Raw genomic sequence first — 302 nt, forward strand, 5'->3', positions numbered from 1 at the left:
GGCAGGAGCAAAAAATTAAGGGGCAAGGACATCCATTCCCTCAATTACCGCCGTTAGAAATATAACATAGGCTTCATCGCAGAGTGAAGTTTGAAGGTTCAATTCAAAACTGTTGATTCAGTTTAATTTTTGGTAGATTTTTAGTTGAAAAGTTTTTAGTTTTAGTTAATTGCCGTCACAATAATCTTTTACTTTAGGCGATTTATGATACTTAATAAGAGCGTCTGGAGGGGGAGTATGTGTGAGGGGTTCTTACAGACCTCCAGTTAAGGACTTTTGGACCATAATTATTGCAACGGTAC

This window comes from Artemia franciscana, unplaced genomic scaffold, assembly GCF_032884065.1.
Source record: "Artemia franciscana unplaced genomic scaffold, ASM3288406v1 PGA_scaffold_67, whole genome shotgun sequence".
Classification (NCBI taxonomy): domain Eukaryota; kingdom Metazoa; phylum Arthropoda; class Branchiopoda; order Anostraca; family Artemiidae; genus Artemia; species Artemia franciscana.